The sequence below is a fragment of the Ovis aries genome, chromosome 2, assembly GCF_016772045.2.
Source record: "Ovis aries strain OAR_USU_Benz2616 breed Rambouillet chromosome 2, ARS-UI_Ramb_v3.0, whole genome shotgun sequence".
In the NCBI taxonomy this organism is placed as follows: Eukaryota; Metazoa; Chordata; class Mammalia; order Artiodactyla; family Bovidae; genus Ovis; species Ovis aries.
The window spans coordinates 147,461,846-147,474,121 of NC_056055.1; the positions used below are offsets into that span (position 1 = coordinate 147,461,846).

At 40.5% G+C, this 12,276-nt stretch overlaps 1 long non-coding RNA gene across 1 annotated transcript; it reads right to left on the reverse strand.

Annotated features, from left to right (window-relative positions):
- Nucleotides 1–6,172: 6,172 nt before the first annotated feature.
- LOC132659316 (uncharacterized) lies at nucleotides 6,173–7,813 on the reverse strand. The gene is made up of 2 exons (XR_009599609.1): nucleotides 7,360–7,813; nucleotides 6,173–6,837 (listed from the first exon to the last, which is right to left on the reverse strand). It is a non-coding gene; the product is annotated as an uncharacterized LOC132659316 (long non-coding RNA).
- Between the last annotated feature and the right edge of the window lie 4,463 nt (nucleotides 7,814–12,276).

A 12,276-nucleotide genomic window follows, 5' to 3' on the forward strand; every position in this document is an offset into this window, starting at 1 on the left:
TTAACTTCCACGCTTTTTGGAAAGGCTCTCTAGGCCGGTTTCTTTTCACCTTAGAAATCCCAGAACAGCCCGCCCGCCCATGACTTCTTTTTACCTATTCGTCCACTTTTTTAAAAATGGACTACGAAATATATGAATTTCAAAACTTGCAGAGTTACTTACATCTCTTTTCCGTAGCACCAAAATTATGAAACCGACTTCTGCTCCAAAAGTAGTGCATCTAAGCTAAAACGCTCTTGACACTAAATTTTACAAAAAGGTTATTATAGCTTGTTTGGTAAATAAATGGTGACAAGAGTTGCCAGATCTAGCAAATAAAAAATACAGGATGTTCAATTTTATTTTCAAATCAACAATGAATTTTAAAAAAAAAATGAGTATGTCCCAAACGTTGAATGAGACATACACTTGTACTAAAAAATGATCTGCTGTTTATTCGCTGATAATATACAAGGCATTCTATATATTATCTAGTAACCCAATAGATGACTCAACATTTGGGCAAACTCTTAACTCTTGAGTTGTGCCTCCTAATAATATCCATTGAAAGGAGCAGCTTGTTATTTAATCACTCAGTGAAAAGTTAAATGCTGAATTACTTTGATTTATTAAGTAATAGTCATTGAACAGTTCTGCATTTCTCTGGAGCTCAAGTGAATTTTCAGCTCCAGCCTGAAAAAAAGGAAACACACATAGGAAGGACAGCTGTAAATTTAGTTTAGAAACAAACAAAAAAGACTGTGATGATATTATTTTGAGTTACCTCTGAAGAATAAGACAACTGCTAAAATGTTTCTTAAAAATAAGGATGTAAAAAATAAATAAATAAAAATGTGGAAGAAAGGGTTACCTATTGGCAGGGGAAATTAACCTTGCAAAGCTGAGTAACTACAGAGGAGGAACTTGTTCAGCTATCCTACAGAGGAGGAACTTGTTCAACATTGTAAAACCTAATTTTCCCAGAAAGAGACAGAAAGGAAGATTGGTAAGGTACAAAGCACCCTTGAGAAAGTGTGCCTTGGTTCCGCTAACGCAATAAGAAATACTTTGTCTAATGAGGTTGGTATGGGATGGTCGCTTCAGTCGTGTCTGACTCTTAGCGACCCCATGGACTGCAGCACACCAGGCTCCTCCGTCCATGGGATTTTCCAGGCCAGAGTACTGGAGTGGGTTGCCATTGCCTTCTCCACTGCTGACTGTATAACCCTGGGCAAATTCTTCACTCCTCTAAGCTGCTGCTGCTAAGTCGCTTCAGTCGTGTCCGACTCTGTGCGACCTCATAGATGGCAGCCCACCAGGCTCCGCCGTCCCTGGGGTTCTCCAGGCAAGAACACTGGAGTGGGTTTCCATTTCTCAATTGGCATAAATAGATAAAGGGGGATGGTAAAAACCTTTTGATAGGAGGAAAGAACATTTGACTCATTAAAGCATCAAGTGATAAAACATTACAAAGCAAAACAAATTGAAACCAATTGATATCATTTCAAGGGGGCTCCAAAGAGCTCTGGTATGATAGTCATTTATGGCTCAGTGCAGAGAAGAATTCAGCCATAGTAAAGTGGTAAATAAGAAGTGATTTATTAGAATAGGACACCTGTGAGACTTACAAGAGGGTGGGGAGGGGGAAAAGACCTTCTTTGTCTTTCTTGAGTAGATGTCATGCTTCCATCATTAGTTCCTCTTCCAGGTTGAAAAGGGTCATTTTCTTATCCCTGTGTGATGGTCCACAAATTGTTTTTTATGTATGCAGAGAGCATGTCCTAGAGATCATAAATTTACTGAGCTCACAGGGCAGGATGTGCATATCATACCACCATTGTTTTATTGTTTGGGGGCGTGTCCCATCCCATCCTGTTTCATGGTTTTGTTGTTAAACAAGCCTGCTTGGTTTTGTGGTTAAGCTACCCTCTTAATTTACAGGGGTCTCCCGTATTTTTCTATTTACAATCCCCTAGTGTGATTCACTATTTAAACACTTACTTTGTCCATTCTGTCCCTATCAAAATCATTGCAAAGTTTTATTCTAATTAACTACATATTCGAGGAAATGCTCAGAAAGGACCAAATGTTTTTCATTTACAATTTTAGTCTAAATCTCTAGTCAGAATTTTTGTGCATCTTCTTTTCATTGTACTAGCCTTATCAATGCATTGCAATTGTGTCAACACTCCATGGGCCCCTTGCATTTCTACGTATATAATTTCAAGATGTGCTAAGTTGCTTCAATCATGTCTGACTATAGCCCTCCAGGCTCCTCTGTCCATGGGATTCTCCAGGCAAGAATACTGGAGTGGGTTGCCATGCCCTTCTCCAGGGGATCTTCCCGACCCACATTTCTTATGTCTCCTGCATTGGCAAGCGAACTCTTTACCACTATTGCCACCTCAGTTCAGGTCAGTTCAGTCGCTCAGTCGTGTCCAACTCTTTGCAACCCCATGAATCGCAGCACGACAGGCCTCCCTGTCCATCACCAACTCCCAGAGTTCACTCAGACTCGCGTCCATCGAGTCAGTGATGCCATCCAGCCATCTCATCCTCTGTCGTCCCCTTCTCCTCCTGCCCCCAATCCCTCCCAGCATCAGAGTCTTTTCCAATGAGTCAACTCTTCGCATGAGGTACTGGAGTTTCAGCTTTAGCATCATTCCTTCCAAAGAAATCCCAGGGCTGATCTCCTTCAGAATGGACTGATTGGATCTCCTTGCAGTCCAAGGGACTCTCAAGAGTCTTCTCCAACATCACAGTTCAAAAGCTAGGAAACCCATAATTTCAAGATAGAAATACTGTTTTCTTCAAGGGCAGAGAGAAGCTTGGCTGCAGGATAGCAAAGACAAACTCTCCTTCCAGGGAAAAGTTTGCTTGTGTATGCTAGCAGGATTTTCCTAAACTTAGAGTTTCTCCATGGTGATTCAAACCCATTGCTTCTATATTACCTATCTAGCAGCTTCATTTTACTCAGTGGAACTTGGGAGCAAAAGGAATTCATGAGAATTCCTCCAAGCTGAGGAATCCACAGCCTATTGTGCTGTGAGTAACAGAGTCCTTTGTCTCTGACAGAGAAACCTCTTCTGTTCTTCTGTCAACTTCTGTGAATTTGTGGCAAGCTACTTGTCAGCTGGTAAATAGGATAAAATATCAGACCCTTTGAAGTTCTAGGTAGTATGTTTCTTTCTTAGAGAAAGAACTACCCAGGGAAACTCCTACTGAAGGGTAGCAGAATATCCCACCCCAAAATATGCCACTTGGCACAAGGATTATTCTGAAGGCAATTGAGAAGAAGCAGATACAAGAAAAATTCTCTATTCTCCATTTGTGTAAAAGCAGGACTAAAGTGACACTCCTCCACTCTCTACCAGGAAGGACAGAGATGAGTATTCTGAGACAAGTGTGGACCCTTACCATAACGAAGGCAGGGATTTAAATCTATATAACAAATCGTATGCTTGTTTATCCTTCTTTTCCTGGTAACTACCCCACACGTAGTTTACTCATACCTTCCTTTTCTCTTTAGCTGAAGATGGCATTTAAGCCAAAGTTCTAAGCCACCTCTGAGAATTATTCATTTTTCTGATTATCTCCCATGTCATCTTCCCTGGAGGCTCAGCAGTAAAGAATCTGCCTGCAGTATAGGAGACCTGCAGGAGATGCAGGTTTGATCCCTGGGTCAAGAAGATTCCCTGGAGAAGGAAATGGGAACCCACTCCAGTATTCTTGCCTGGGAAATCCCATGGACAGAGGAGCCTGGTGGGCTACAGTCTGTGGGGTCTGAGAGTTGAAAATGACTCTCAGCAGCTAGTTGGCAACCACTAAGCACACACACACATATAACAACAACATACACATGCATGAAAGTGAAAAGTGAAAGTGAAGTCGCTCAGTCGTGTCCGACTCTTAGCGACCCCATGGACTGCAGCCTACCAGGCTCCTCCATCCATGGGATTTTCCAGGCAAGAGCACTGGAGTGGGGTGCCATTGCCTTCTCCGACATACACATGAGTATACATGTTAGTAAACCTCTGGGCTTTTTTTCACTTGCTCATCTGTTTGTTATTATGGGGATCTCTGCCAAGAACTCAGAAGGGTAAATGGAAAATTATTTTACCACACTTACACTATCCTTTGAGATGCAGAGAAGATTTTCAACACTATAGTCTACTGTATCTCTCTCTAAACCCATTATTTCATATAATAAATTTTCCAGGGTAGGAACTGAAATTTCAAATGGATCAATAGGAGTATTTTTTAAAAGTAATTTTATGATACAGCAACCCAAGATGGCTGTTCTCTTCCTCTCTGTATATCCCCTGCTTGACCAGTGAGTGCCTGCTTCACCTACACCCTGCTCACCTGGCTGACCTTCCCACATACTTGCCCCAGGCCCTGGCTAATAATTGTTACTTTAGCCACCAAGATAGCTTATCAAAAGGGGCAGCAAGGGACATGCCTTCTGCTGGTTCCCCTGGTAACCAGTGAGTCAACTTGATGTCAATTCCCCCTATAATTGGTAACTCCCGGCCCCTGGAGCAAAGACTGCCCGGTGTCCCACCTGCAGTCCTCCAGGCATGGTAGGGTATTTCTCAAGGATATTGTGTCAGACGTGCAAGCTCTCCCATCCCTTAAACCTTTGATGTCTCTGTTGCACACATCAAAGACATTTCTTTGGACTTAAGGCTGGTTAAGCACAGGCTTGCAGGCCTTCATAGTGCAGCTCAATAGTAACAGTAATGACAATCTGCTCCATGATTCAGTTATGGTATGAACATATCATTTTATGAAAATAGAATGTATAAAAACCATCTTAAATTGTACATGTTTTTTCATAAATTACTCCGTTATTTCATAAAAAATAGCTTATAGAGTAAATGGACTTTTCTGGTGGCTCCGTAGCAAAGAATATCCCTGCCAATGCAGGAGACAATGGTTGGATCCGAAAGATCCCCTGGGGGAGGGAATGGCTACCAACTCCAGTTTTCTTGCCATGGACAGAGAAGCCTGGAGGGCTACAGTCCATAGGGTCACAAAGAGCCAGACATGACTTAGTGACTAAACAACAACAATAATAAATACTATATAACAGGCACTGTTTTGTGAAGTGTTATTCCCCTAAAGAACTCCATCAGGTATAGACAATTATTATTTTATAAATGTAAAAAGTAAGGTGGAGGGTTGTATATCATTTATCTATAATTGCAGTGGTAGCATAGCAAAGCTGAGGTTAGAACTCAGGAAGTTTAGCTGCAGAATGTGGTCTCTTAAACAATACATCTTTTTGCTTTGTATTTTAAAATACAAAATTTTGTATTTCGCTGATAGATCTTCTTGCTTCTCCACTAACCCACTTCAGTCTACTGACATCACAGCTGAAAGAGCAACGCTTTAAAAAAATAAGTTACATCATGTCCAGCTAAGGGTCCAATCCCATAAGTGGCCCTTATCTCACCCAGAGGATGAAAGAATATGCTTGCTATGGCCTGTAAAGTCCTGATGTGATCTTCCCCAGTGCCGCTGCTCTGTAACCACTCTGTGACTCACCTTTAGCTCAATCCGCACCAGATTCACTGGTCTCCTTGCTTTAGAGAAGAGTGCCCATTTACTCTCTCTCTCTACCCACATAGTATTTTAAAATAAAACAAAAATTATTTGCACCATAAGTGAAGAGGTCTCAAAGAGCAGAAAAAAAATGGCACACCAATAACTAGAGAAATAAACAAGAAAATTCATGGTTTTGACTAAGATGAGCTAAAAATTTGTTCCCTTACACAGGACATACATGCTTTCTGACAAGTGTAAAGTTTTCATGACTGTGTCTACTTACAGTATTTCTTCCAAATCTTGGCGGTCTTGGCCTCAGGGTGAGTTTAGATATTCAATTAACCAGTACCTTTACTAATACAATATAAACAGTGAAATAACGATGGTTCCCTTTCCTATCTATGCCCATCTCACTTTCTCTTTCCCTCTAAATGAATTTTTTCTTTCTCTCCCTCTTCACAGATGGAAAACATAAGAAAATAGGGACAGTAAATATTTACCGCTCCTCAGCAAACTTCAGAGCCAGAATCTGCCCCTCTCAGGAATCATTTATACACCAAACACTAAGATATACCAGCTAATGAAAAACAGCATGAATGGAGCTTATTTTATAGCACTAAGAAATTTCACATACATGGCCTAATTCATTTTAGTCAATAAATGCTTATTTAACATCTATATTACAGTACTAGTTTAGAAGGAAAAAATATACATCAGTGGAAGTGGGGAGGATGTCTTTGCCCTTGTGGAGCTTATATTCTAGAAGAAAGAATAAGAAATAATAAATAAAGATAATGAATAAGTAAATTAATATATAGTATGTTCAGTTCAGTTCAGTTCAGTTGCTCAGTCATGTCCAACTCTTTGCGGCCCCCAGCAATGAATCGCAGCACACCAGGCCTCCCTGTCCATCACCAACTCCCGGAGTTTACCCAAACTCATGTCCATTGAGTCAATGATGCCATCCAGCCATCTCATCTTCTGTCGTCCCCTTCTCCTCTTGCCCCAATCCCTCCCAGCATCAGGGTCTTTTCCAGTGAGTCAACTCTTCGCATGAGGTGGCCAAAGTATTGGAGTTTCAGCTTCAGCATCAGTCCTTCCAATGAACACCCAGGACTGATTTCCTTTAGGACGGACTGATTGGATCTCCTTGAAGTCCAAGGGATTCTCAAGAGTCATCTCCAACACCACAGTTCAAAAGCATCAATTCTTCGGCACTCAGCTTTCTTCACAGTCCAACTCTCACATCCATACACAACTACTGGAAAAACCATAGCCTTGACTAGATAAGTTAGAAGATGATAAATGCTGTGGAACAAAAGGAACATGAAAAGAGAGGTGGGGCAGGGAGGTGACTAAGTAGGTGGCAGTATAGAATGGGGTGCCCAAAGTAGCCTTGCAAAGCAAAGGATGTTTGGTGCAAAGGATTAAAGGACATGAGCAAGTTAGACATGAAATTCTCTGTAGGAAGTATATTCCAAGCAGAACTAGAGCTATAATCCAGAAATCTGATTACCTGTTTAAAGCAAAGTAAGGAGCTCAGTGAGTCTGGTGTGGATTGAACCAGAGGTGAGTCATAGAATGGTTACAGAGCAGGAACATTGGTGAAGATCACATCAGGACTTTATATACCTTTGCAAGCACATTCTTTCATCCTCTGGGTAAGATAATGGCCACTTAAGGGATTGGAGCCTTAGTCTGACATGATATAATTTATGTTTTAAAGCATCACTCTTTCAGCTATGCTGACAACAGACTGAAGTGGATTAGTAGAGAAGCAAGAAGATCTATCAGCAATCTGTTGGTAATTTAGAAATAATGGTGACTTACCATAGAGCAACAGTTGAGATGGTGAGAAGTGGTCAGATAATTTTGAATTTTTAAGGTATAGCCTTCTTGATTTCCTGATGCTTTGGATTTGACCATTATTGGCTTGGTGACAAAGTTTCTCTCCTTGGCCAAACTCTAGCCAGGTTCTTCTGAGTGATCTTCTTAACCCTGGCCCATACAAACTTGAACAAAAACTAACTTAGTTTCTAACAGCTCAAGGTTGTATCCCTAGAATGACCCTAGGCCTCTTAAAGTGCCCATATGAAAAGACTCAAAGCTTCCAAAAGAATTTACTGTTGCTGGCTGGCTTGTTCCAGCCTGCACCTGGAGATAGGGTCCCATCTCCCAGTCTCCAAGAGAGGGGAGGAGCCTACTTTGATAAGTGCCACTTGGCAAACCCTGAAGGATTTTGCTTGGGCTAGACCCCTCTTCCTGCTCTTTGTAATTTTTCCTTGCTTTCCAGATTCTACAAGGCCCTCACTTACCCCCACCCCTTATTCCCTCATCCTCCCTTTAAAACACACAGTCTCTTATCTACAAATCAAAGTTGAGTTCAATTCACATCAGATTCTTTTCCCTATAATTTCCCTATTATTAATAGTCTATGACCAATTTAAATTACCCTTACTACTTTAACTAGTGTCCAGTTTTGTGTATCATTGCCACTGGTGGCAACTGGAGGAAGAACTGTTTGGGATGGCCAAATCAAAAATCAGTATTGAACATGTTAGATCTGAGACGCTTAGGAGACTAAGTGACAATGTTAAGTAGGTTGTTGATCTAAGAGGCTGGTTGGAGGGAACAGTGCCTACCAACCACCCAGCATTTGCTTCTTACTGAACCTTTCTATTTCCCACCTGATACACTGCAACTGTTAAGAAGTAGTGAAGAATTCTGTAAGAGATATTCCTCCAAAAATGGCCTTAAAATGGAAATCATTCTTATTGTCAATGAAAGTGAGAGGGCCCAAGAAATTCATGCCTCTTTGACATTGTTTTCCATAGAATTCATGAATGATAGAAACAGATTATGACCTAGTGAATTAAAGGTGAAGCTTATTATAAATGCAAAGTGATTCTGGCAACCTTTAAATCCACATAGTTTGAGAAATTACGCACACCCAATGTCTTGGACAGCTCGTGCTGCCTTAACAAAAACATCCTAGACAGGACTGCTTAAACAATGGGAATTTATTTCTCCCAGTTCTAGAGACTAAAATCTCAAGATCAAGGTGACAGAGGATTGGTGAGACACCTTGAGCTGCAGCTGGCTGCCTTCTCACTGTTTTCACACATGGCCTTTAGCCAGAGGGAGACAGAGAAGTGAATTCTTCAGTGTTTCTTATCAGGGCACTAAAAATTCCACTCTGAGAGGCACACCTTCATAACCTCATCTAAACCTTATTACCATTCAATAATGCTATCTCCAAATACCATCACACTGTGGCTGGTGCTGCTGCTGCTAAGTCGCTTCAGTCATGTCCGACTCTGCGACCCCATAGGCGGCAGCCCACCAGGCTCCCCTATCCCTGGGATTCTCCAGGCAAGAACACTGGGTTGCCATTTCCTTCTCCAGTGCATGAAAATGAAAAGGGAAAGAGAAGTCGTTCAGTCGTGTCCGACTCTTAACGACCCCATGGACTGCAGCCTACCAGGCTCCTCCATCCATGGGATTCTCCAGTCAAGAGTGCTGGAGCCATCACACTGCTAGGCTTCAATAAATGAATTTTAAGGGAACATAGTTATCTATAACATAAATCATCTAAAAGGTGAGGAAGAGGAGACACAGTCATAAGTGTCTGCTGCATTGTCGCCTTGGTTCCACTCTAGAATTTATTTCATGCTAAAATATATTCACATAGATTTCACAACATTGCTTTAACTGATAGACATGCAATAATTATCATACTTTCTCCAGAAATCATTCATTGTGTTTTCAACATGAAATAATGAAGGCTCTATATGTGTTAATTTCACAAGGTATAAAAATATGACAACACAAAGTGAAGTCATCTGGTAATAATTTCATTAAAAGTCCAAAGGTTCAGTTTCTTTCAGCAGCTGCCTAAGATTCATCCCGCTAGGGAGGACAGAGAGCTATAAGCTTCCTAAGTAAGAAAAACCTGAATATTATTTACCATTTATTATTGAAACCAGCCACTTTACAAATTGACCTTATTCAGCTAGGCTTTCAACAGCACAGTTGTCTGTTTTTGATTCTGGTAATATGAAGTACTCTATTGGCAGAAGCACAAATTTTAAATCAATTTAATAAACAGTAATACATATATGAAAAGTATCAACAGGGCTCTTCAGAAAGGTGAAGAATGGTAGCTTCTGAATATATATATATATACTTGGATTGCTAAAGCTCTATTAAGCAATCTGGATTCAACACAGCTTCTTTAGAAATGCTGTGTAATGTTAATCACAGTGTGTGTCTATCACTAATGCTCAATAAAAGCACCAACACTATAATTCGCCTTGGTGAAGTTACCTGTGATTCAGGTAATATTGGAAAAACACCTGTCTTACATTTTATTTTTAAATGTTTACTTATTGTTTAGTTTGTTTGGTTGCATTGGGTCTTAGTCGCGGCACACAGAATCTTCACTGTGTCATGCAGGATCTTTCACTGTGACACACAGACTCTCTGGTTGTGGCATGCAAACTTAGTTGTGGTGCACGGGCTTAGTTGCTCCACCACAAGTGGGATCTTAGTTCCCCGACAAGAGGTGGAACCCCACCCCCAATCCCCTGCACTGAAAGGCAGATTCTTAATAACTGACCACCAGGGAAATCCTGTCTTAAATTTTAAATACAGGTTTCATGCTTGTGAATATCAGACCCATATTAACATGAGATCATACACTCACAACACTGACTTTCTAGAAAGATAGAAATTAAATATCATTGACTGATACTTTTGGTTGGTGCTTATCCCTTCAGTCAGTAACTTATATATTATGTGAGTTTGAGTTACCAAAACCTAAAATAATTTGATCGAAACCATAAAAGTGGTCCAATTCTTAAATAGATCACGACTGCCTAAAAGCTGAGATCATCTCATTTCCACACATGCATGTGTGAAGATAAGATTGCTGGTGGAAATACGACCTGGTAATAAGAATGAATGAAAAGATTAGAATCTTGTTTTCCATAAATGTTTGTTGTTTATATATTTATGAATCTGGTCACACTGTGCAGCTTCTGAGAGCATAGTTCCCAGATCAGAGATTGAGCCGATTACCTGGGCCCTCAAAGTGAAAGCACAGAGTCCTAAGCGCTGGACCACGAGGGAATTCCCCTACGATCTATGTATTTATATAGCACATGATACTTTTCACAGCTATTTTGAAGAATATTATATTTGATATTCACAACAACCTTGTGAAATAAATAGCACCAGTTATTCAATAAATTTTAAGAGGAAACTAAGATAGTAATAAGGTGCATCGTGAATGTAGGCACAAGCCAAAAAACAGTTACAAAATATTTTTAAGACAAAACATGACCTAACTGATTTTCATGTTTGGAAAATGATAACCCAAAGTGCTCCTGTGGTTTTGAATAAATGAATGAAGTTCCTGGTTTAAGCTTTCTAAGTTGCTTAAAAGCTAAGAATTAAGCTATAAAGCACTTTATTGAGTTCTCCCAAATTAGAAATTAAGTAAAAGAAAAAGTTTAGTACACCCCTTGTAAGGTCCCAGAGGATAGGAATTGTGACATATACTAACACAGATGAGGATCCATGATCAGTGATGGTGCAAAAACCACCAGAGTGGGTATAAGAAACTCAATTAATGCACCATCCAAGATCTGCTCAACTTAGTCTATCTCAAACTGTTGCTTTGTTTTCTGGCTTCTACCCATAAACCTCAATTGTTGCCGTGCATGAGTGCTCAGTGGTGTCTGACTCTTTGCGACTCCATGGACAGTAGATTGTCAGGCTCCTCTGTCCATGGAGTTTTCCAGGCAAGAATACTAGAGCTGGTTGTCGTTTCCTTCTCCAAGGGATCTTCCCTACCCAAGGATCGAACCCATGGCTTTTGCATCTCTTGCATTGGCGGGAGGATTCGTTACCAGCTGAGCCAACTAGGGAAGCCCTCTAGTTGTTGGTACATTTATTTATTAAAAATGCAGATGGCATACTCAAACAGTAATTGAGGGATTATAATAAAGTCACTATTTACAAAGGTGTTGACATAGTTAAGAGACACCAATAAGGGATAATATAGCTCATCAGTGCAAGCAACAGTGAGAATCAATTACCACACTTAGGCTGTGAGGGCAAGGCAAGGAAGCAGATACTGAAACCTGGAAAGAGCCGCTGTGTGGAGAGGGCCACCTGACACGACCTTCAGTGGAGGTATGTAAGATACACTGGATGGAAGGGAGTTCCCTGTCTCTCTTCCCTGTCTCCAATCTCCTTTCAGAAATTCCAATGACTGATCTCCATCAAAAGCCAAAGAAAAAGGGAGTTTAGGGACACAACAGCCTCCCAGGGAGTAGTTCAGTATAGAGGAGGGTGGAGCATGAATCTTCAGAGGCAAGTGGAAAAGATAAAAAATGGTGAAGAGAAACAAATTCCATAACGTACATTTATAATCCTGCCAAAATTTAACAGCTCTTCAATTAGAGACCCAATTTATGTAATTTTTCTGTAAGGCAAAAATCCAGATAAATTGCTTAAAGTTAGTATTTATAGAAAGATTATATTGAATAGTGAAGTTCTCTTTCATTAAAAACAAATGCTTGACTGAGCAATTAAGCTATGGAGATGAGACGGAGAATGAAAGAAAACCTAGGTTTTTATTCAGCCACCATGATTCCATTACAGACTTGATCCACCCATTACAAGAGGCACTATGGCAACCAGCTCAGAAGAAAGGGGAGGGGGAGGAGAAAGAAGAATGTA